Source organism: Panthera pardus, unplaced genomic scaffold, assembly GCF_024362965.1.
Source record: "Panthera pardus isolate Hobbes unplaced genomic scaffold, ASM2436296v1 HiC_scaffold_17, whole genome shotgun sequence".
Classification (NCBI taxonomy): domain Eukaryota; kingdom Metazoa; phylum Chordata; class Mammalia; order Carnivora; family Felidae; genus Panthera; species Panthera pardus.
Genome location: NW_026526732.1, coordinates 41,528,264 through 41,553,326, shown reverse-complemented (window position 1 = coordinate 41,553,326; position 25,063 = coordinate 41,528,264). Strand labels below are relative to the sequence as shown.

The window sequence follows — 25,063 nt, the reverse complement described above, 5'->3', positions numbered from 1 at the left end:
TACCATATTTAGTTTAAACTCTATTTTGTCTGATGTAAGTATAGCTAACCCTGTTTTGTTGTTGTTACCACTTGCTTGGAATGAGTTTTTCTATCCCTTAACATTGAGTGTGTGTGTGTGTGTTTGTGTGTGTGTGTTTAATTGTTTTTTAATGTTTATTTTTGACAGAGAGAGAGAGACAGAGAGACAGAGAGAATGAGTGGGGAAGGGGCAGAGAGAGACAGAGACACAGAATCCAAAGCAGGCTCCAGGCTCCAAGCTGTCATCTCAGAGCCTGACATGGGGCTGGAACTCATGAACTGTGACGTCATGACCTGAGCCAAAATTGGATGCTTAAATGACTGAGCCATGCAGGTGCCTCCAGTCTGTGTGTTTTTAAAGCTAAAATAAGTCTCTTATACATAGCATATTGCCAGATCTTGGGTTTTTTTTTGTTTAGTTTTGCTTTGTTTCATTTTTGTTGTTGTTGTTTTTGAATTTCCAACTTCATTTAAACTTCATTTAACTTATTTTTTAAATTTACATCCAAGTTAGTTAGCATATAGTGCAACAATGATTTCAGAAGTACGTTCCTTAATGCCCCTTACCCATTTAGCTCATCCCCCTCCCACGACCTCTCCAGTAACCCTCTGTTTGCTCTCCATATTTAAGAGTCTCTTATGTTTTTGTACCCCTCCCTGTTTTTATATTATTTTTGCTTCCCTTCCCTTGTATTCATCTGTTTTGTATCTTAAAGTCCTCATGAGTGAAGTCACATGATATTTGTCTTTCTCTGGCTGACTAATTTTGCTTAGCATAATACCCTCTAGTTCCATCCACGTAGCTGCAAATGGCAAGATTTCATTCTTTTTCATTGCTGAATAATACTCCATTGTATATATATACCATATCTTCTTTTTCCATTCATCTGTTGATGGACATTTGGGCTCTTTCCATATTTTGGCTATTGTCAATAGCACTGCTATAAACATTGGGGTGCATGTGCCCCTTCGAAACAGCATACCTGTATCCCTTGGATCAATACCTAGTAGTGCAGTTGCTGGGTCATAGGGTAGTTCTATTTTTAATTTTTTGAGGAACCTCCATATTGTTTTCCAGAGTGGCTGCACTAGTTTGCATTCCCACTAGCAGTGCAAAAGAGATCCTCTTTCTCCACATCCTTGCCAACATCCATTGTTGCTGGAGTTGTTAATGTTAGCCATTCTGACAGGTGTGAGGTAGTATCTCATTATGGTTTTGATTTGTATTTCCCTGATGATGAGTGAGTTGAGCATTTTTTCATGTGTCAGTTGGCTATCTGGATGTCTTCTTTGGAGAAGTGTCTAGTCATGTCTTTTGCCCATTTCTTCACTGTATTGTTTGTTTTTTTGGGTGTTGAGTTTGATCAGTTCTTTATAGATTTTGGATTATACCCCTTTATCTGATATGTTGTTTGCAAATATCTTCTCCAATTCCATTGGTTGCCTTTTAGTTTTGCTGATTGTTTCCTTCGCTGTGCAGAAGCTTTTTATTTTGATGAGGTCCCAATAGTTCATTCTTGCTTTTGTTTCTCTTGCCTCTGGAGACATGTTGAGTAAGAAGTTGCTGTGGCCAAGGTCAAAGAGGTTTTTGCCTGGTTTCTCTTCAAGGATTTTGATGGCTTCCTGTCTTACACTGAGGTCTTTGATCCACTTTGAGTTTATTTTTGTGTATGGTGTAAGAAAGTGGTTCAGGTTCATTTTTCTGCATGTCACCGTCCAGTTTTTCCAGCACCACTTGCTAAAGAGACTGTCTTTATTCCATTGGATATTCTTTCCTGCTTTGTCAAAGATTAGTTGGCCACATGTTTGTGGGTCAATTTGTGGGTTCTCTATTCTGTTCCATTGATCTGAGTGTCTGTTCTTGTGCCAGTACCATACTGTCTTGATGATTACAGCTTTGTAATACAGCTTGAAGTCCATGTTGTTGTTTTTAAATCCACTCAGCCTCCTATGTCTTTTGATTGGAGAATTTAACCCATTTACATTAAAGTACTTATTGATAGATAAAGACAATAGTAATTGTTATTTTGTTAATTTTTAAAGATTGTTTTCCAGTTGTTTTTGTAGATTTATTGTTTTTTATTTCCTATCCTATTGTCTTTTTTCATGTTTAGATGTCTTTGGTATCAGTGTGCTATAAGTTCTTTATCATGTTCTTTGCTGTAATTGGTATAGGTTTTTTCCCTCCTGGTTACCAGGAGGCTTACATAAAACATATTAAATTTGTGGCACTATATGTTAACCTGATAACAACTTAACTTCAAAACCATCCCCAAACTTTACACTTTTGCTTCTTCTCTTCCTCACATTTTAGGCTATTTCTGTTACAATTTACATATTTTTTATACTGTGTAAATAATAACAAGATTGTTGTAGTTATGGTTATTTTTACTCTATTTGTTTATTTTTTTATTTATATTTGAAAGAGTGTGTGCATGTGCACGCATGAAAGCAAGGAGAAGAGAGGAGGAGGAGGAGGAGAGAGAGAGAGAGAGAGAGAGAGAGTGCCCCATGCAGGTTCCATGCTCAGCACTGAGCCTGACACAGGGCCTGATCCCCCCAACCCTGGGATCATGACCTGAGCTGAAATCAAGAGCTGGGCACTCAACCGACTGACCCAGGGGCCCCTACTGTGTATTTTTAAACTAGAGTTGTAAGTATATTTTGTGCCACAACTACCAAATTACAGAATTTAATTTTGACTATATATTTAAGATTACCAGTGAGTTTAAGGTTATTTTTTTTTTAATATTTTTATGATGTTAATTAGCATCTTTTTACTTCCACTTAAAGAACTGCCTTTAGCATTTCTTATAAGGCAGGTCTAGTGGTAATGAACTCCCTCAGCTTTTGTTTGTGCTGGAAAGTTTATATCCCTCTTTAATTTCTGAAAGAAAGCTTTGCCAGGTGTAGTATTCTTGCTTGGGTTTATTTCTTTCAATATTTTGAATATGTCATCCTATTCTCTACTAGCCTGAAATGTTTCTGTTGAGAAATATCCACATATAGTATAATGGGATTTCCCTTATATGAAAATTCTCTCTTGTTGTTTTTAAAATTCTTTCTTTGTCTTTGACTTTTGACAATTTAATTATAATGTGTCTCAATGTGACTGTATTTGGGTTCTACTAATTTGGAGTCCTTTGGGCCTCATGGATCTGGATGTTTATTTCTGTTCCCATGTTTGGGAGTTTTTAGTCATTATTGTTTTAAATATACTTTCTGTGTCTTTCTTTTTCCCTTCTGGAATTCTCATTATGTGAATTGTTTCTTTTCATTATGTCCTACATGTCTCATAGATCTTCTTCACACATTTTCTTAATTTTTAGGTTTTTTTGTTTGTTTCTCTGATGGGGTAATTTCTATTGTTCTATCTTCAGGTCACTGACTCTTTCTTCTGCATGGTCGAGTCTGCTTTTGAAACTTTCTACTGAATTTTTCAGTTCAATTATTGTATTTCTCAAGTCTAAGATTTCTGCTTTTTGGTTTTAATTTTTTTCTGATGGCTTCTGTTGCTTTGTTGAACTTCTTGTTTTCTTCGTGCATTGTTTTCCTAATTTCAGTTAGTTGTGTGTTATGTAGTGCACTAAAACTTCATTAACAGGATTATTTGGAATTTTTTGTCTGACAGTTCATAGATCTCTATTTCTTTAAGATCAGTTATTAGAACTCAGTTTCCTTTAGTGGTTTACCTGTTTTTTTTGTTTTGTTTTGTTTTTCTTTTTTGTTTGGTTTTGTTTTGTTTTTTTTGTTTGTTTGCTTTTGGTGCTCCTTGATTCTTTACATTGCTATCTGTGCATTTCTAGATTTTATAGGTTTGTTTTGGCAGAGACAGATCTTCACAAGTTAGCTCAGTTTGGGTTTCTGGGAGTGTTGCCTGGTAATGTTCCTGGGAGGTAAGACCTGCTATTATGGTCTATTTAGGGGTGAGGTAACTATTTGAGCTCTGAGGTCAGGGATGTGACCAGTGTGCCACTGGCTGAGAACAGTTGGATAGGCTGGCTTGGTTCTCAAGTGAGGCTGCAGAATGGCCTCTACAGTTGTCTGGATTCTCTGGTCAGGCTTTCTAGATGGTTGGGACTGAGTTTTATATTCAGTAGTAGACAGCCCTTGCAGAGGGCAAGCAAGTAGCTGCCCTTGCAGAGCAGCAGGATCGGTCCCAGGGCCTGTACAGCTCTTTGCTTGGGGACTCAAATCAAGAAAGATTGCTCACTGTAGTTCTCTGGTCAGATGAGGCCACTGGTTTTGCTCTGTGGATGGGGAAAGTCACAGGTTATGCTCTCTGTTCAAGTGTTACTGTCAGCAGAGCTGTTGAATAAGATACACGGCTTCCCGAGTGTTCTGATTGGGTTCCTTGGTCAGGTAGGTTAAAGGGTGTATTCAGTAATGAATGGGACTATGAATTATTTTCCCTGCTTAGGTGCAGTTGAGAAAGAGCTTTAAAGCTGGTAAAGTTCTTTAGTGTCTTAACTCATGCTGACCCATGCCCCAAGTTCCCTGGCCAAACAGGCCCACTGTCTTTGCTCTGAAAACTATTGGCTCTATGTTTCTCTCGGCTCAAGCACTGGTGGGCCACACAGCTCCTAGGTGTTCTCACCAGCCCTTCTGGTCAGATGTGGCCAGAAGCCACAGTGGATGGGGCTATGCTCCAGCTCCCTTATCTGGGCAGGAAGGAGAGGGGCCACTTCAGGAAAATGTCAATTTTCCGAACAGGCTGTCTTTTTGGGAAAGGCTGGGAGCTGACCTCAGTCTTGGATATGAATTAACTGTCCTATCTGTGTGTAGCACAAAGACCTCTGTGCTCAGTATTGTGTTTGTTTTGGGGGCAATCAGCTCTACCCACCCATCTCTCTGCTCACTCTTCCATACATCTTTCAGGTGTTCCCCCAGCCCTTCTGGTGAGATATGGCCAAGAGACTCTCTCCATACCTCTCCAGAGCAGAGGGTGTGTCACTCAAGTTTTTGCCTGTGTATGGGCAAACCAAACTCTAGTGCCAGCAAAACTTATTTGAGGATCCAAATCAGGCACATACACACCTCACTGAGTCCCCTGATCAGAGTGTACCCCTGACTTGGTTCTGAAGAACTCCTGGTTGGGATTAGTACTTGGGCACTACAGTATGAACTCAGGCTGCCAAGATCCTTGCACTGGTTGTTACAGGCCTATCTATCCTTCTCTGTCACAATCAGAGTCCCAGGGATTGAGCCCTGCAGATTCCCCTGCAATCCTCCTGGGGCGAGATCAGAGTAGAGGCTCCCACAAAGCAATCCACAACACTTGGGGAAAGCTGGTTGTCTCCTAGGTTCTCTTTTCCCACTGGAAGAACTGGAGGCTCACAAGAGATGTCTTCATGTGGTGCTGCACTGACCTGGGGTAGAGGTAATGTGGCCAACATGTAGCTACTTCTCTTACCCTTGTAATGCAGTCTGTCTTGGTCTCTGTGGTGCAAGAGTGCTTGAGCCTTACCTCCGTGTTCTAGGATTCCCTTAGTAGGGTCTTGTTTTTGAATATTAGTTGTTCTTGTGAGGAGAATGACCTATGGCACCACCTTAGTGATGTCACTCCAGTATCTACTTTATAGGGCTCTCAGGATGATTAAATGACATAATACATTTAAAATGTATAGTTGCACACAGTAAATGCTCAAAAGGTACTTTGTTATTTTTCTATTGCTGCTGTAGCAAATTAGCACAAACCCAGTGGCCTAAAGCAACACAAGTTTATTAGCTTACAATTTTGTGGGTCAGAAGTCCAAAATAGGTCTTTTGGGGCTAAAATCAAGGTGTTGGCAGGACTGTATTCTTTCTGGAAGTTCTGGAGAGAATCTATTTCTTTGCCTTTTCTAACTTTATAAGCTACTCACATTCTTTGGCTTATACAGCTGCTTATCACTTTGGCCTCTGCTTGTGTTGTCATTTCTCTTTCAGACTCTTCTGCCTCCCTCTTTATCTTATAAGGAGCCTTGTGATTACATTGAGCCCACTTGGATAATCCAGGCTTATTTCTCCATCTCCATGTCTTTATCTTTAATTATACCTTCAAAGTCCCTTTTGCCTTATGAGGTCACATATTCAGATTCTAGAAATTAGGATGTGTTGTTCTTCAGAGTGGCCATTATTCAGCTTAGCACAGTGCTCTGATTTTGGCAATAACTGTAGAGTTTGCAATTTTGTTTAAGGAATTTTTATTTTCTTTAATCTTTTTATAATTTTTGTCTGTGGAAAAAAACAATATTTTAAGAAAATTTTGCAACATTATTCAAAAATAAATTATATTTTTGAAAAGTATTTACATGAAAATTTTAATGAATAACATAGTTTATTTCCTTAAGCTTACCTCTGAAGAAGCATACTGCTACCACATTTATTTATTTATTTACTTACTCAATTACTTATTTTAAAAAGTTGTTTTTTAATGTTTAATTCACTTTTTTGAAAGACAGAGAGAGAGAGAGAGAGAGAGAGACAGAGAGCAAGTGGGGGAGGGGCAGAGAGAGAGGGGACACAGATTCTGACCCAGGCTCCAGGCTCTGAGCTGTCAGCACAGAGCCAGATGCAGGGCCTGAACTGGTAAACCGTGAGATCATGACCTGAGTTGAAGTCAGACACTTAGCCAACTGAGCCACCCAGGCGCCCCTTAATTATTTATTTTTAATTCTTTTTAAGTTTACTTATTTATTTTGAGAGAGACAGAGTGCTTGCAAGTGCATGTAGGGAAGGGGCAGAGAAGGAGAGAGAGAGTCCCAAGCAGGCTCCATGCTGTCAGGGCAGAGTAGGACACCAGGCTCAATCTCATGAACTATGAGATGATGACCTGAGCCAAAATCAAGAGTTCGACACTTAAGCGACTGAGCCACCAAGGTGCCCCACTGCTACCACATTTAAATAATGTATGGTCTTCATCATGCCTCAAACACTACACTCAAAATTCAGCTGCATGAAACCTAAGTAATTTATTGTATATGCAAAATGAAAATATGCCTTTTACATAGTAGGTATTTTAAGATAATTATGATTTTAATTAATAAATTGTAGAGGTGCTGTGAAACTAATTTGACGTTTCCCTTTGGTTCTCTTTCCATGAATCATTCCTACTTGAATGCCCCACTACAGTGCAAATTCCATAAGGCCATAGATTATTTTATATGCTTTGATGGTACGGGGTATCCCTTTGCACATAGTATACAGTAAATATTCTTAAATGAATGATTTTTTTTTTTAATTTTTTTTTTTCAACGTTTTTTTATTTATTTTTGGGACAGAGAGAGACAGAGCATGAACGGGGGAGGGGCAGAGAGAGAGGGAGACACAGAATCCGAAGCAGGCTCCAGGCTCCGAGCCATCAGCCCAGAGCCCGACGCGGGGCTCGAACTCACAGACCGCGAGATCGTGACCTGGCTGAAGTCGGACGCTTAACCGACTGCGCCACCCAGGCGCCCCTTAAATGAATGATTTTTAAGAGCGAATTTCATAGCAGGAGAAATAAGTGAAGGAGTTACATAAGGTCCCTTTTTACCGTTTTTGATCCTGAAAGTTTTTCTTTAGGAGACTCAAAATTTCTGAATAGTTTTCAAAATTACATTCTTGGAAATAATTTAAGATATTAAAATCTGGAAATCATATTTATTTTCCCCACACTAATTACTATTTTCTACAAAAAAACACAAATAATCATATTGACAGTGGTCAAGGAATAGCAATTACTAAATTTTATAACATTAACAAATCTAGAGAAAAGCAATCTATGATACTATCTATTGAGAAATCTCTTAGGATTTCCTTCCTACTTCATATCCCCTACCCACAAGTTCCAGTAAATAGAACGGTTTTAATGCAAAACAAGATTAAGTTGAACTCTAGCTCAGAAAGCAAAACTTTGTTTTTGATTTTGATCTTCCTCTGTGATAGAAATAAATGTGGTACATTATGATAAAATATCTTAACTAAACTTCCCACGTCTAATGAATGGGACCTGAAAACATTTGATCTCTTTTATAGATGAGTAGGTAGAATAAGTCACTGGAAACAAAACTTGAATCTATGACTTACATTAGAATTTAATTTAGAAAGCCAGAAATACAAGTTGTTACAAACTGTAGCATTTAGAAAGCCAGAAATACGACATGCTATGAATTCTAGCTAAGACATACCTTGCAACCTTGAAGAATTTAAAAACTTTTCCTCTTAGTTTTTAGAAATATCAAGCTAATTTAAAGGTTCGCAGCATTCAATTCATCCTCTATTCCAGATGGTATCAGACCTGATGTAGAAAATTGGAATTAAAGAGATGTGGAGAAGGAAGCAAGTCTTGCAGAAAGTATGATTGCTTTTAACAACAAAATCCATGAGATGCTTTCAGTCACTGAGGAAAGAAGCAGGAAAATAAATTGAACTGAAAGGATGAAGCTTGATTGTGAATATTATGTAAGTGAATAAAAAATAAAATACCTCACCTGTAACGTGATTGCAAATAATTCCCTCATTACAGGCACATCTCTTTGTCATTTGTTATTCCTAAAACTGCCAGAGGATTTTTAATTTGGCATTTACTTACAAGTAAAAATAAGATTTTTCCAGTGCAATTACTCCCTTTTCCAAAAATGCCTACAGCCAACGTTAGCTGCAAATGGATTGATTTTTGATTCTTTAAGAGCTCTTCAGTGCTTCTTCAATAATACCCTCTTGTGGAGGCCCTAGTAGTGGAACAACGTCATAAATCCTAGTGACTTTCACAGCTTGACCTTCCTTTTGTATTTAAAGCCAGAATGTAGGTTTCATAAAAAGCAGGCATTGAAAGGCTTGAGAGATTTGTGTAAGCGTTATTTATGCGAACCAATAAATATGGTTGCTTTTATATAAATAAAACCAAAGTTTTGTCTGAGAAAGTAGAGCAGCTGACTCTTCTAAAAATAGGTTATTGATTCTGTATATATTTGTTTAAATTAGTATTTCAGTTCCAAATAAGCATTTGATTCTATATAGATGTTTAAATTTTATCTTGAAACTACACACTAAAGCACTTGGGACTCAGGTCAGAATGTTTAAGATTAAGAATCCTGACTTATTTTATAAAGTTATTGATTATATCCTGGGGTAGAGGAGAAATATGTGAAGTACAAAATAGCTTTACAGTTTAAAAGAGATTGTGTATATTGTCTCTGCAGTAGTAAGGTTTAGTCCTGCCCAAGGCAAGGTAATGGAGTACTCTAGAATAGATGCACTTTAAAAATCTTACAGTTTTGACATAAATCATGGTTTTAAATTACTACCAGATTCGTTTTCTTCTTAATACTCTATCTAGGCAGTATTTGAATTATTAGAGGCATTTTTTTTTGTCCAGGGATGACAGATTTTTTTGTAATACATATTTACTTTAAAAAACATGAGTATCAATTTAAGAGATCTGACACTTTTGCATGAATTCCATTTCAAAAGTAAAAGTCAACAAGAATATTTTAGTTGACTACTTACCCATTTTCCAAGTTAGTCCGTTGATTTCATATTCAATTTGAAGGCACAGAAATTTATTCCAGGATAGGAAAAGTAATCACCTAGTTGCTACATGACTCTTAACATCATCATCATAACCATTGTTAATAATAATAAATACTAATCCAATACTTGTACTGTATGCAAGCTGTTATTATAAGTATTTACATGTATTAATTTATTTCGTCCTTATCACAACTCCATAAGGAAAATATTATTTAGTATTCTATTTTACAGATGAGAAATCTGAATCCTGGAGAAATCATGTGACTTGCCTATGTTATGCCCAGAATTCGTGATCCCCAAATACTGCCAGGGAGCCGAGTCCGATATAAAAGCAAAAAAGCCTTTATTCGAGCTAGCTCCAGCTCAATCCCCTACCTGTACCGACACAGTGGTGAGATGCCAGGGAGAGAGAGCGAGTTTCAAAAGCACAAAGGTTTTATTGGGGTCTAGGGGCAGTTGGTGAGGTAATGGCTGTGGCCTCAGCCGATTGGCTGGGGAAGTGTCGTGGCCTTGGCCGATTGGCTGGGGAAGGGTTGGAGTCCTGTTACTCAAGGGGAGGAGGCGTGGTCGGCTGGCGTAGGTCCGCCCCTTCAGCCTACAGGTACCCAGCTAGTAAGTGGCAGAACCTCAGGTTCGTAACTACTTACCTGTTCATAAATTATTGGAATTCATAATTGTAAATGACCTCTACTCACAGATATACATTAACACTAAGAACAGTAGGAGCTTAGATGACTGAGGATATGTCTGAGACAATGTTGTGAATGCTCACTGGTTGTGATTTAGATGTGTCAGTAATTGGAGGAATTAAAAATGATTAAGAGATTGTCTCCATATTCAAGGAGTTTCCAGTCATGTATGATTTAAAGATAAAAAGATCTACTGCATATTGCTAGGCCAAGGTAAATTCTAAATATGTAGGATTTAAACAAATGATTGACACGGGCAGTACCATCAGTCACAACTTCTCTTTAACAGCCCCTGCCCTCTGCCACCCAGAACCACCACACTCCCCCTTTCAGTAATAGTTTTTATTCCTTTTGAGACATTGAACTCTTTCCTATCTAGGACCTTAACTTATGCTTGTTCTTCTCTCTGAAACACCTCAACCTCCTAGTAGTCTTACTACCATCATCAGCCTAGTGCCCTATGCTGAGAACGGGCTCTGTAAACAATTATTGAATGAATTAATGCATTTCCTTGTGCCTTCGCATGTTTCCACAAGACATTTCTGCAGCAAACAGATTCATACACTTTTAAATAATTATCTGAGGTAAACAAAAAATGCCTTTATCAAATACCTAAAAGCTAGCGTGAAGAAATAAATACAAACAGAAACTAAATCCAATAAAATAATTTCACATGTTTAGTTCCTGTATTTGTTAAAAGTTGTAGGATTGTGCCTTAGAAATCAGAGGCCAATTTGACATCTTAACTGAGAATTATTCCCAGCAACTCTTAGAATATGGACAGCTGCAAAGAATAAATATGATTTAATTTTTGGAAAATATATTCTGTGAGGAATTGTTATGGCAAGATTTTATTCAGCCCTGTTAAGAAAGGAGAATTCTGAAGTAAAGGTAAGCCAAAGTAAAGAGATCTTTTTCAAATAGGTGTTTTCCCTATTAGAGATTCACAGCACACATTGCTTTTTAAAAAGCTTTGAGAAATCCTGTGATAAACCTATTAAGCTAGGGTTTCTCAAATTTATATGACCTCAGGACTTTCTGTCTCCTGAAACAAAACAAAACAATTACCATATATCATATCTCATAGATTATGCTTGGGGAAACACTGTTAAAATACACTCTTTTTCAGAACGTGGTAACTAGGTGGTTTATATTTCCACTGAGAATAAAATGAGACAAAATGGGAAAACTGGCTTAATCTATTACATGGGATATAAATAAGAGTTCTAAGAAAGAATCAATACACTTAATTTATTTCCCAAAGGACAATTAAAATCTTACTTTATAAGTGGAATAGTCATCCTAAAGTATTTATTTGGGGGGGTTTGGGTTAAAAATATTAGAACTAATTAATTTGTCTAAGTAGCATCATTCTCCAGGTATCAGCAATAAAAATATTCCATTCTCTGGAATAAATAAGATTCAGGATAAAATCAGTAGTATGTAGTTAGAATACAGAAGGTAGGATCCAAGGGAAGCATATATAGCAAACTTGAAAGAAATTAAATAACAAAGGAGTGGTTGGTTAACACATTTCCAAGTCAAAGCTAGAAGAGAGCAGAGATGGCTAGTTAACAGCAGAAAAAACAAAGGCAATGTTATAAAACAGAAGATGAAGTTTAGGTTTCTGACCAGAGGGGTTGTGAAAGAAATTCTCAACAGATTGAAGAGTGCTTGAGGATTGAATACTTAACTGCCTCTGCTGATGTCTTCCATACCATGAATTAACAATGAGTGTGCTTTAGTAGTATGATTTAATTCAGTATAACATTTGGAGATTGCCCTACATCTTGCCTTTACTCTTCTCTTTTTCGTTGGTCACCAAAATTAAGCCAATTTTGTCCTCCAAATCCCCCCAAAATTTATTTCCCCAGAAGCAATCTCTGGTGTCACTTTATGGGTTTTCTTCTAGAGATAATATATTCATAAACACACATAAAAATGTAACTGATAGATTGAACATATAAACTTAGAACTAAAGCACTTTATTTTTGTCTACCGCTATTGCTTTTAACTCGTGATGCTACTTCTTCCTGTGGAAATGAAGGAAATCTGGAATCTGGTTTCATCATTTGGGGCCAAATTTCACATAATGAAAAGTCCTTCAGTCATCTTAGTGCCCCTAAACTCAGTCTCAATTAAATAATTACTATATTCACTCCATATACCATTTTTACAAATTATGTGATTAATTGTTGGTTCTATTTCATTATTTTAGCTTTTTCTTTGAAGGTTCCAAACATAGTTGCTTGATCTCACCCTCTTCATCTTCTATATCTATAATTATGTCTTTACCAATTTTAACTTTATTTCTCTTTCACTGGTTGGTTTTTTAGTTTTGTTTTCCATGCTTCAGCAGTATCTAAATTTCATTGAAATTCTTTCAATTTCATTTTTCAAATTCACTTTTTGCAAGCTTATATATATATTTTTTACTTCTTGTTTTTCCTCTCATATTTTATTCCCTTGTATTACCATTTCTTCCTAGAATTCTTGTATTTCTGCTCTGTGGTCTAGTTAGAGAGACTTGTTTTAAAAAGTTTTTAATTCTTGGCAGAATGTTTGATCACAGTTTTAATGTGCGCCATGACATTTTTCTTGTATGTTTTGCTTTTTAAAAGCACAACATTTGTAAACTTCTTAGTTGAAATAATTCAAATTTTACAGAAAACTTAGAATAGTATAGATGAGGCAGGGAAACTGGAGGGACCCCATGGAAAAAAATGCTTTTTTCTGCTCCTTTTCCTGCTTCTATTCTTGCTAGCAACTGCACCCCTACTGTACACATACACGCCTTAATGAGTGTCCTCCTTGTAAAGGTCAGAGTTAATGATTTCTTTCGAGTCATCCAGCACAATAGATAACATCTAAGCAGTGACCAAAAGGGGTTGTCATGTTCATTTTCCAAGACTACTGACTCCAGACACTTTGAGGCCAAGATCCCTGGCTTCAGGACATAAGTGACTTGTGAAGGACGTCCGGGCACTCATCTTTGTTTTGACCAGTTCCTGGATGCCTGAGAGGACAGGTACACCAGACCACCATCCTCAAAACAAAAACAAAAACAAAAACAAAAACAAAACAAAAACAAAAACCTCAGACCCCAAGCAAAGATGAAACTCTCTCTCTCCTTTCCTTTCTGAGTCTCCCAGATGCTCTGTCTGTATCTGCACTCCATGTCTTCAATAAACTCTGCTCTCACTTCCACTCAGCTTGCATTTAATTTCTATCCTGAGCAAAGCCAAGGACCCTCTTAGCTGGTCCTGTGGGACCCTCTCTGGGACCTTGGACTGAGCCTGCCTGCATCATAAAGAATTCTACATATATATACATATTTTGCATCTAGGTCTTCCAAATGTTAACATTTACTGCATTTGCTAATCTCTCTATCTATCTATCTATCTATCTATCTATCTATCCATCTATTATCTACCTATCTACATACCTACCTACCTATATCTACCTATTTACCTACCTACCTATGTACCTACCTATCTATCTACCTAATTACTAAAATTAGATAAATGGATTAAAAAATATAATCCATGGCCCAGGATCCAATGAAGGATTACATGTTGCATTTAGTTGTCATGTCTGTTTATTATCCTGAAATCTGGAACCTCAGATTTCCTCATCTTTCCTTTTTTTTCATGACCCTCTTATTTTTTGAAGAATGCAGCCCAGTTAATCTGTATAATGCCTTTCATGTCTGGATTTCTCTGATGTTTCCTTATGATTATATTAAGCTTATGCATTTAAGTCAGCAATATTACAAAAGTGAAGCTGTGTTTTCCTCATTGTGCCATATCAGTAAGCATACGTCATCAATTTGCCCCCACTATCAAAGTGATAGTGACTTTTATCACTTGTTTAAGTGGTATTTGCCAAGTTTCTCCATTGTGAAGTTTCTAGTTCTCTCTTTGTAATTAGTAAGTATTTTGAAGGGAGATATTTTGAGATTATGTAATTATCCTATTCCTCAATAATTCTTTACCCATTCACTTCAGCATCCACTGAAGGTTATTACCTTAATATGTTCTTACTCTGCTGAATGCCAAATTGTGATTTTCTAATTTCACCATTCTTTCTACATTTTATTTGACTTCTGTTGGAAGTAATAGCTCCCCGCTCTTATTTATTTATTTATTTATTTATTTATTTATTTATTTATATGTATACAAACACATACACTCATACAATCCTGCTTATTTAATGGGTTGATAAACCATTGCTATAATTGTTTATTTTGATGTTCAATTTGCTATATATATAATAATCCCCCTTTATCCATGCTTTAGCTTTCTGCTGTTTCAGTTACCTGTGGTCAACTACTGTCTAAGCAGATGATCCTCCTTTTGATGTATGCCAGAAGATTAATAGTAACCTAAGGCTTCATCTTATCACATAGACATTTTATCTTCTCACACCATCACAAGAAGTGTGACTACATCACAATAAGATATTTTGAGAGAGAGAGAGAGCCCACATTTACTTAACTTATATTACAGTATATTGTTATAATTACTCTATTTGTATTATTATTGTTGTTAATCTCTCACTGTGCCTAACTTATAAATTGAACTTTATCATAGGTATGCATGTATAGGAAAAAAACATAGTATATATAAGTTCTATACTATCTACAGCTTCAGCATCCATTGAGGACGTTAGAATAGATAAGGGGGGGCAATTCTATTTGGCAAATGAGATCTCCCTTTCCCAAAGCTGAATCCTATGACATCCCCCATCATTTTTTTTCAGCTCTTCCTTCCTTTCTGACACAAGATTTCTAGGTTTGTGTTGTTCTTTTATTTCCCCCAAGGAGTTCTCATTCTATATAGTGGAAAATGCTATATAGAAACCAAAATCTGAGCACTAGGTCTATTTGATGCTTCTGGGATGCAATGGCTTTTAGGCTTTCTCATCAGGCAGAGGAAATATACATCTGTCTGTCTATCTATCTATCTATCTATCCATCCATCCATCTAATCATCCATATATGCTTACATGCAAACATTTATATCTATTTCTAGATCTACATCTATACATTAAATACTATGCATTCAAAGTGATAACTCCAATTACAATTCAATACTACAGGGTTGATTTTGGCATTTGGCTTTTCCATATTTGGAACTCCTTTTCCTAATAGTGAAGATTAGTGTTCCCATTATTTTCAATTTATTTACTTATTTGCTTATTCCAGAATGTAATCAAACTGTTGACCCAGTTGGTTTGCTTTCTCTGCTCTGCCCACTTCCAACAGCCTCAACAGTCTCCTTGACCTTATAGGTTTCATTGTCCTTGGTTGCTTGAAGGCAAAGGAAGTGAAAGGAATCAATAAATATTTTTTTAAAGAGTGGAAGGGGGAAGAGACTTTTAAAAAATGGTGTTTAAAAAAAATCAATTCTGTCCTTTTAAAATATTACTCATCATTGAATGAGTTAGGTTTTCTTGGACTCGTCATTTGTAAGAGGTTCCTTTTGGGAGAAGAAGACAAAGTAGGGTTTTAGGGTAGCTAGTTTTCATAAAACAAAGGCTTTCTCTTTTTCTGTTACAGAGTCATGCTGTTTCCTGCAAATATGACATTTCTGTATAATTCTTTTTATAGCCCTACCTCTTCTAAGGAAGAAAGATGTGTCAACTGCATGTAGGCCTTGCACCAAGTATCATAAACTTGGAATATTACTTTTGACCTCAAGATGTACCCTAATTTTCAGGACGTATATTTTTGTTGATGCTTTTTGAGATCTATTTTCACTGATTCCCTGCTCTTGAGATTTCTCCCTACAGATACTTGTTTCCACTGCCTCCTTTTTGTTTCCAATGAATGTCCTCTTCTTTTGTCAGTGTTTGATATAAAGTGGAGTCTGGGAGTTATACATGTTTCCAAGTTCCCCCAAAATGGTTTGTGAACTGATAAAGGCTTCTTGTAGCTTTTGAATAATTCCCCTGAGAAGGGGGAAATTCTCTTTTATGCAGACCTGTGTATAGTTGTGACATGTTGGGTTCCCCAGGAAGAAGACTCTGAGGTGAAGTTTAGTATGAGGATATTTATTAAGCAGTGCCCTTGGGATCAATACCTGCAACAGAGGTGGGGAGGAAGTAGGAATGGGCAGGGGAAGAAGTTATGCTGTGAAGAGGGCCTACCTGAGACCCTAGCTGACTTCATGGGGAAGCTCTGGAGTCACAATGACCCTTTAGAGTTGAGTGGGGCCTTTATGCTGTGGCATCAATCAGTTGTTTATGTAGGCCATGAGAAGGGCTATGGTGGCTTGGGGCAAGAGTCTACTTTCCCAGGTTGGTGCAACAAATCTTTCTCAAAAATGGGTCATGGAACTACATCACAGAGTCCTGGTAGATTCCTTTGGGCTGTAGTCTTCATCTGATTCCAAAGCTCTCCATGACTCAGAAATGTAGACAATCACTGAATTATTGGTCAAATTCATTATGTTCATGACTTGACTGTTTTAACCTGGAACACTAAAGTTAATCTAGAAAGCTTTCAGTCAAAGTTAATTTCTTTCTTTTTAAGTTTATTTATTATTTTCAGAGGGAAAGAGACAGAGAGAGAGAGAGAGACAGAGAGAGAGAGCGCGCGCACAAGTGGGGAAGGGGCAGAGAGAGAGGGAGAGAGAGAATTCCAAGCAGGCTCTGCACTGTCAGTGTGAAGCCCAATGCGGGACTCAAACCTACAGACCATGAGATCATGCCCTCAGCTGAAGTTGGATGCTTAACCTACTGAGTCACCCAGGTGCCCTAAATTTCTGAAACTACTTGCTAAAATAAATATTGTGCTTTTATAGTTGGCAAATTACCTTAGTTATATGTGAAGATGGTGAGTAATAAAAAACATTTGTAATTTTATTATACTACTAAAAGCAAAGACTCATTAACTGTGTGTGGGTTTACACAGGTATTTCTGAAATTTGGAGGGTTTTTTATTCTGAGGCTTTAAGTCACTTGCAACCACTGCCTGAGAGAGTATTTCATAGAACCAAGAGGGGGCAGCAGAGGGCCACCAGAGCAATAAACTAAAGGTGTAGGAACTTATCAGTGAGAAGGATACTGATTCTTGCTTGTTCTTGGAGATCCAAAAAGATAAATAGATTGATCTACTTATGCTAAACACAGAAAATGGTGCTTGGGTCGGGTTTAAGAAAAATCATTTATAAGCATACTGGGAGAATTACCAGTTGTTCACGTTAGTGTTCATGGGATAAAAACTCTAAAAGAGGAAAAGCAAATAGACTCGAGGTTATAGTGAAACCGTGTACTTGCCAGAAAGTGTGTGCTTTTTTTGGATTTCTAACCTAGGGCCACCTCTGGACTCTAAATCAACATTACCATTGAGCACCCAGGAAATAATTTGAGACCAAAGGTAGCCTCGGTAACTTTTCCAGAAATGTATTCATATTTCTTTTCCACTAATTCCTGAACTAGAATAAGGGGTTATAGAGACATCCTTTCAAATAATTTGTTCCCCTAAAGAACAAGTTTTTGCTTTTATAGATAAAACTGCCTTTTTATTTCAGTTTCTAGCTTTACTTTTATTATTTTCATTGCTCTAACATCTTATGTTTTATTTTGTTAAGGTGCTTGTTCTTTTCATTTTTCTCTATTAATATTTATTTATTTATTTATTTATTTATTTATTTATTTATTTTTGAGAGGGGAGAGGAGGAAAAGGGAGAGGGAGAGAGACTCTTAAGCAGGCTCCACAACCAGCGTGAAGTCCCACACAGGGCTTGATCCCACAACTCTGGGAACATGACCTGAGCCGTAATCAGGAATCAGACGCTTAACTGACTGAGCTACCTAGGCACTTCTGTATTAATAATAATTTATGTATAAAAAGTTATGAGTGGGGTGCATTGGTGGCTAAGTCAGTTAAGCATCCAACTCTATTTCAGCTCAGAACATGATCTCATGGTTTGTGAGTGTGAGCCCCACGTTGGGCTCCAACAGTGTGGAGCCTGCTTGGAATTCTCTCTCACTCCCCTGCTTGTTCTCTCTCTCTCTCTCTCAAAATAAAATTTAAAAAAAGTTATGAGTTTGCCTACATACAGCTTTGCCATATCTTATACATTTTAATAGAAAGAGTTCTTATTTTTAAACATTTAAAAATTTTTTACTGGTAGCTTTGGTTCTCTATTAACCCAACAACTTTTTTAGGACATGTTTTCCATTTTCTACAAGGGTGAGCCTTTTTTTGTTTTAAGTTATTGTCATTAAATCATCTTTTTATTACATTGCAATCAGAGAATATGGCTTTTATTATTTCTACTCTGGCATAATTGAAGTTTTGGGACCTAGAAGTTGATTAGTTTTGTTTCAAGCATTCTTGAAAAGGATGTATTTCCTATTTATCTAAACTCAACCTCATTAATTAGGTTCTCCAAAATTTTCTGAATTAAAAAAATAAATCCTTTTGAGCTGCCAAAGCATGAGAATTATTAAAATCTTATATGTAAAATTATGGGTTATTTTTCTCAATTTCTTCACGTTTCTAATAGATTTTATATACTTTTATAAACTTACATATACTTTGATGCTGTGCTTTTTAATACATAAATGTTCATTTTCTATAACTTTGATGTTGGTAGTACCTCATAAATAGAACCATTAGCCTAAGATCAAGAACTCCAAGGAGTTTTCTAAAATGTTTTTCTCCTTCTTTAGTAACAAAATTCACAAGCTTGTCCTTTTTCTGAGATTCTGGTTTATGTTTTCTTTCTCTTGTCCTTCAGAATCTTTTCATAGGCCTTAAATTTCCTTAATTATCTTTCCATAAGAGATGGTCTAGCCAGTCTAATATTTGCTGACTTGGCTTTGACCTTCCTCTCTGTATCCTTTACTCTAAGTTTATAGAATTCTCTTCTTGGATCCATACCCAGGTTGCAGGTTGTTCCCACTAATCCTGTTCTTGCAGTCATTTATCTACTGTGGCTCTGCTGGAAAGAAATAAGATCTTTCCTATCTCTACTGTTTGCTTTATTGCGTGCTTTTAGTCTTTAACTGTTTTCCTAAGCTGTCCTTTAGAATCATGAAGCATATGCTCATGTTAATAGACAATGAAAAAAAATCTATTAGTAATTCAAAATCAGTTACTAAATCCAACTCCACTCAGGCCTTGAATTTTCTTGTTTGAAAATTTGGCTTATTAACTCATGCTGAATCCAAACACCAAATCAGTTTTATGATGTGTTTGTTGAGACAGTGCCCAGACTGGCCCATGATAGAGAAAGGTCTTGCCTTAATAACATACCCAATGAGATTAGGAATAATGGAAGAAAATTCCTTAACTGGCTTTGAATTTCTAGGCAGCAGAGACTATGTCATGTTAGTTTTTAATATTCACTATCCAGGACATACTAGGTGCCATAAAAACAAATGAAATCACCATTTTCAATGACATGGATGGAGCTAGAGAACATAACGCTAAGCAAAATAAGTCAGTTAGAGAAAGACAAATACCGTATGATTTCACTCATATGTGGAATTTCAGAAACAAATGAACAAAGACAAAAGAGAGAGAGAGACAGAGAGAGAAAGAGAGAGATACCAAGAAACTGACTTTCAACTATAGAGAATAAACTGATGGTTACCAGAATGGGTGAAATAGGTGACTGGGATTAATGAGTACACTTATCATAACGAGAACTGAGTAATGTATAGAATTACTGAATCACTATATTATGCACCTAAAATTAATATAACACTGTATGTTGACTACACTGGAATTAAAATTAAAAACTTAATAAAAATAATAGTAATAATAACAATAATAATTTGACCTTTGAAGTATCTTGAAATAAATGTATCCAATTTAAAAATTGGGGGATTACACATAAAATCTATTTTCAGTTTTTCTTGAAAAGCTGGACAGTCTGGACAACCTAAACTAATATTTCCACCTGGAACAGTGTGCTGGCTGTGCATTTGGACAAAATTATCTCTTGCACCAACGACTGCCTTTGGTATTCTTAACATACTGAGTCTAAACTTTGGTTGTCGCTTATCACTCATGGACTGTTATTTTTCTTATAACAGAGAAATGTGTCTTGATGTCTATGTTCCCACAGAAAAATTGGAAAATGAAAGACCGAGAGAGCGTTGTGTTTTAAGAAAAATTGGGAGAATGCAAATGTCCGAACAGTAAGTCTACCCTCTTATCTCTGAAAATTTCATTTACCTCCAGAAGTTTGCAGCTACCATTCTTAATCTTAATGACTCTAAACTATATATCTCCCATTAAGAATTTTCCCCTCAACTTCTGACCCATAGATTCCGTTACTTGCTCAGCATGTGTGCTTGAATGTCTCACAAATATTTCAAGCATAGTATGGCTTATGTGAACACATCATCTTATTCCCCAAATTCACTCTTACATATGTGATCTCTGTTGTGGCAGATTATATTATTGTTTCCAATTATTCATTCTTCCCTCCCTCTAAGAGGATAATATACCTCTGTCAGCTTCCATGTTCTTACAGTGTTTTCCTTGGAAAAAAACATACTTTCTCACACCACTGAGATGAGGCTTAGCCATAGACGTTCTGCCAATGAAATATGAGCAAAAGTGACAGCATACCTGTAAGAGCAGAAGCATTTGCACTGTGTGGTTGGTTGCATCAGCTCTTCACTCTATACACTGAGAAAAACAAATCGCAGATGTGGTATTCTCCTTACACCTGGTCCTGAAGTGAAAGTAAAAACCAATTAAACTGCTGGATAAAATAATTTTAAAAATTAAATGTGTAAGTAGGAAAAGTGATGGAATCCACAAAGACCAGAAACAGTAAGACATTATGAGTCCCTCTCTATGTCAGTGTTAAAGTCACCAGATGTACTGAGGGCATGTGTTGATCCCTGGCAGTTTAGTTTTACTGTAGTGGGTAGATTATTACAGTCAGGAACACTTGGGCTTACATGCAAGTTGAGAGATTGGAGTGAAACACAGAGGCAAATCCAGGTATTCCCAAGGAAACATGTTTAGGGGGATGAACTATCTTATCCAGAACATGGAGGTAATAAGGATGCTTGCTTTTCTTGGTCTTAGCCCTGGGTAAAAGGAAAAAAAAATATTTGAGAATTCTCAACAAGCCTTCTATCTACTTTGGGACCAGAGCCCATATTCCCCATATGCTTGGGAAAAACCCAGGCTACTAATTTATGTGAAAATGGTCCTGGATTAGAAGCAAACACAAATCTTGGTATTTTAGCAAACTCAAATCCTCTATGGTGGTATACTCTTTAAACTCAGGCCTCAAACAAGTCCCACTGATAATGTTCCAAAGAACTTTAAGCAGTTCCTAAAAATATTTAAAACACACTTGGAAAAACAAGCTACCTTTAGCAAATTGCAGCAGAACAATTAAACGAAGAGTCAGGTTCACAAAGCTGCCCTGCATATGAATGTTTAAAGCTACAATATAAAATAAGTGTTTAATATATTTAAGGGACTTAAAGACAGTTTCAGGGGCAGCTGGGTGTCTCAGTCAGTTAAGCATCTGACTTCAGCTCAGGTCATGATCTCGCGGTTCACCAGTTCAGGCCCCCGCATCCAGCTCTGTGCTAACAGCTCAGAGCCTGGGGCCTGTTCGGATTCTGTGTCTCCCTCTCTCTCTGACCCTCCCCCCCTCAAGCTCTGTCTCTGTCTCTCTCTCTCAAAAATAAATAAACATTAAAAAATAATAAAAAAATAAACATAACCTCATGTATAAAATGGAGATGACAGCAGCTCGTCTCTAATGGGGCTGTTTACTAGACACTAAGCAACAGGGATTTAAAAAAGAATAAAATATCAACTTTGCCCTCTAAAATAAAATAAAATATCAACTTTTTCTGGGAGGGACCAAAGAGTAAATATTTTTGCTTTTCAGGATAACATGGTCTCTGTCACAACTACTCAACTCTGCTGTTGTACAAAATGAATGAGCATGGTTGTGTTCCAATAAAACTTTATTTATGGAAATGGAAATTTGAATTTTATATAATCTGCACGTCATGAAATATTCTTCTTTTGAGTTTTTTCCTTACCATTTAAAAATGTGAAAACCATTCTTATCTTGTTGGCCATACAAAAATGGGCAGTGGGCTGGATTTTATCTGTGGGACTAAGTTACCAACCCTGCTTTAAGAGTTCACAATCTAGGGGCACCTGGGTGATAAGTCAGTTGAGTGTCCGACTTTTCATTTCTGCTCAGGTCATGATCTCACCGTTTGTGAGATCAAGTTCTCTGTCGGGCTCTGCCTCAGGCTCTGTGCTGAGGGCTAAGTCTGGAGTGTGGAGCCTGCTTGGAATTCTCTCTCTTCTCCCTCTCCCTCTGCCCCTCCCCTGCTCGTGCTTGGTCTCTCTCTCTCTCTCTCTCTCTCTCTCTCTCTCAAAATAGATGAATCAACATTTGGGGGAAAAAAAGAGTTCACAATCTAAAAGAAACTAAACAGATACCTGATTTTAATGCAGTACGTTAAGTCTTTTAGAGTAGCATATGCAGTACCTCTAGGGCCCATCAGTGAGAGGGACTAAACGCTCAAGTACGTCAGGGGAGATTTCATGGGAGAAAAAGAGGGAGGAAGGCCTTGCTTTGATTAGACGTTGTCAGGACATCTCTGGGGAGGAGCCATTTGAAACTGAGAACTAAAGGTTGAGACAGAGCAGGAGTGGGAGAACTGGGGGTGGTACCTTCCAAGCAGAAGGACCAATCTCAGATGGAAGCAGAAGATATTACAATAGCATTCCTTTTAAGGTCTACCATAGCCCAGATATGACATACTCTCTCCACTCTTGGGTTGAACTATTTGCATTTTCCACATTTATCATGCAGTTCCCTACCTTTCAAACATTCTCCCTGCAGTGCCATTCATTACCAAAGCATTCATTTCCATAGCATTACCAGCTATGTCATATTCATCCATGGTGACTGAGGCCAGGGATCAATTCCAAAACACCTTTTTAAAACGTCAGGCAGGTTAAAGTGCCTTTTCAGTCTACTTTCCTGTACTTGTCATATTACATTGAAATTATTGATGTATGGGTCAGTTTCTTCAAGCTCCTAAAAGAAAAGAGCGATGTCTTTTTGTTAATCATCACGTCCCTGACACTTAGAATAGTCATGCCCACTAAATGTTTGGTGCTTTATAAGTTTTTATAAGTTCCCCTCTCTCTCCCCCTGCCCTGCTTACACCCTCTCTCTCAAAAATAAACATTAAAAAATCATTAATGCATCTCCTTAGAAGAGGTCTTCTGAATAGCAACAGTCTCCATTCACCAACAGTCCTATTCTGCAGACGGTTTGAAATTCAGATCATTAGTATATATCTAAGTGCACATGTGGTTTTCCCATTTGGTCTATCCTCCTGTGTTGATGCTAGATCCCTCATCTAGTAGAAGTGATTGTTTCTTCTCAGACTCTCCTGAGATATACTACCTCTAGAGATACACTCTCCTAGATACACTACCTCCTTTGTTGCTTTGCCAGTATGATCTGGCCTCTTTCTTCAAACGGATCCAAGTTCATGAGGAAAGTCTCTGTCAAAATATTTCTGCTGAAATATTGGATATGCTTATTTCCACAGGAGGAAGCAAACAGTACCCACCACTCCCATGACTACTATCTGCTGTCATGCATTTATCTTTAGGAATTTCTTCATTCAATATCAGCAATGGTGTTGCATAGTTTTACAAGTGGATAATAACATAAGCTCTCCCATCAGAGTTCTTTCCCATGAATTCCATATTTAGTTTCAAAACATCTTTCAACAGTTAATTCTTTGTTAGAAAGTTGATATGCTGTAATCACAAATTTCTTCTCCCTTGTTTGAAATAAAATTTATCTCTGTCCTTAGGCACAGGACTCAATTTTTCTTGTTGTCATTTTTACCTTGTTCAAGGAAGCATTGGAGGCATACACATTACTGTAAAGCGTAGGAAAAATTATTTTTTTATTGTGGTAAAAAATATATAACATAAAATTTACCATCTTAATAATTTTTCAGTGTGCAGTTCAGTAGTGGTAAGCACATTTATGTTGTAGATCAGCTAGATCTCCAGGACTTTTTCATCCTGTAAATTTGAAATTTTATATCCACTAAAAAACAACTCCCCTTTTCCTTTTCCTTCTAGCTGCTGGTAATGACCATCTTACTGTTTGTATAAACTTGTATGATGTAGATACCTCAGATAAATGGAATCATACAGGATTTGTCTTTTGTGACTGGCTTATTTCACTTAGCATAATATCTTTAAGGTTCATCATGTTATACCAAATGACACAATTTCCTTCCTTTTTTAGGCTGAATAACATTTTATTATATGTATATACTACTTTTTTTTTTTACCCATTTATCTATTGATGGACATTTGGATTGCTTCCACCTCTAAGCTATTATAAGTAGTGCTGCTTTGAACATGAGTGTGCAAATATGTCTTTGAGACCCTATTTTTAGTTATTTTGGAAGTGGGATTGCTGGATCATATGGTAGTTTTATTTTTAATTTTTTGAGGATATATCTAAGTGCACATGTCTCAATACTGGTTTCCATAATGGTTGCACCATTTTTACCACCTGCCAACATGTACAAGGATCCCAATTTCTCTGCATCCTTATCAACACTTGTTATTTTCTGTTTTTTTTTTTTTTTTTTTTTTTGGTCTTAATAGTAGCCAGATTAATGGATGTGAGGTATTCCTCATTGTGGTTTTGATTTGAATTTCCCTAACAATTAGTGTTGTTGAACATCTTTTCATGTGTTTATTGGTCATTTGTATATCTTCTTTGGAGAACTGTTTAAGTCGTATGCCCATTTTTAATCAAGATGTTTGTTTTTTATTGTTGTTGAGTTTGGGGAGTTCTT

General features: G+C 36.9%; 1 long non-coding RNA gene across 3 annotated transcripts in view; it reads right to left on the bottom strand.

Moving 5' to 3' along the window:
* LOC109248487 (uncharacterized) overlaps positions 1 to 25,063 on the bottom strand; it is a 105,321-nt gene that overhangs the window by 5,177 nt on the left and 75,081 nt on the right. For 2 of the 3 annotated variants that reach the window (XR_008422903.1, XR_002072077.2), the window contains exon 2: positions 8,171 to 8,382. This is a non-coding gene — a long non-coding RNA (uncharacterized LOC109248487). Of the gene's footprint in view, positions 1 to 8,170; positions 8,383 to 20,798; positions 20,897 to 25,063 lie in introns of those variants that run through there. The other variant, XR_002072078.2, reaches the window with a different exon arrangement.